The 430-nt window shown below is 38.1% G+C and overlaps 1 protein-coding gene across 3 annotated transcripts in view; it reads right to left on the bottom strand.

Annotated features, from left to right (window-relative positions):
- The window catches only part of LOC107660058 (autophagy-related protein 9A-like), an 8,471-nt gene extending 8,041 nt beyond the window's left edge, over positions 1-430 (bottom strand). For all 3 annotated transcript variants that reach the window (XM_016449238.1, XM_016449239.1, XM_016449240.1), the window contains exon 1: positions 283-430. The gene's annotated coding sequence lies outside the window, so the exon portion shown is untranslated. The remainder of the gene's footprint in view (positions 1-282) is intronic.

Genomic DNA, 430 nt, shown 5'->3' with positions numbered 1-430 from the left:
CAGTCAGTTTATTTTTGAAAAGGGAAAAAAAAAAAAAAAAAAACAGAGCACAGTCGCGTTGGTTCCTTTTGAAGTCTTCTATATTATCAGTACATGGCCTTTAATACTTAAAATAACTAATGTTTGTCACTGTCGCTGGCAGGTGGCACCCAGTTATTTATGTCAACAAGCCTGAGGAAAATATGAAATGCGCGTCACATTGAGAAACACCTACCTAACGTTACCTATACAGCAACAAACAGGCTGATCGCTATTCAGAAAAAGTTTTGAATGAAATCTTACCTCATTCATATATAAGGAGCAGTGATTTATGATTCACGCTCTGTTATAAATGCCAAGCTCTCTTTTGTTTTCCCTTTTGAAGCATGTTTGGTTTCGATTCTTGACGCACGGTATTAGAGGCCGCGTCCACTGTGACACATTTGCTGTC

Source organism: Sinocyclocheilus anshuiensis, unplaced genomic scaffold (assembly GCF_001515605.1).
Source record: "Sinocyclocheilus anshuiensis isolate Anshui unplaced genomic scaffold, SAMN03320099.WGS_v1.1 scaffold55, whole genome shotgun sequence".
Taxonomy (NCBI): Eukaryota; Metazoa; Chordata; class Actinopteri; order Cypriniformes; family Cyprinidae; genus Sinocyclocheilus; species Sinocyclocheilus anshuiensis.
This window is presented reverse-complemented; position numbering and strand designations above follow the sequence as displayed.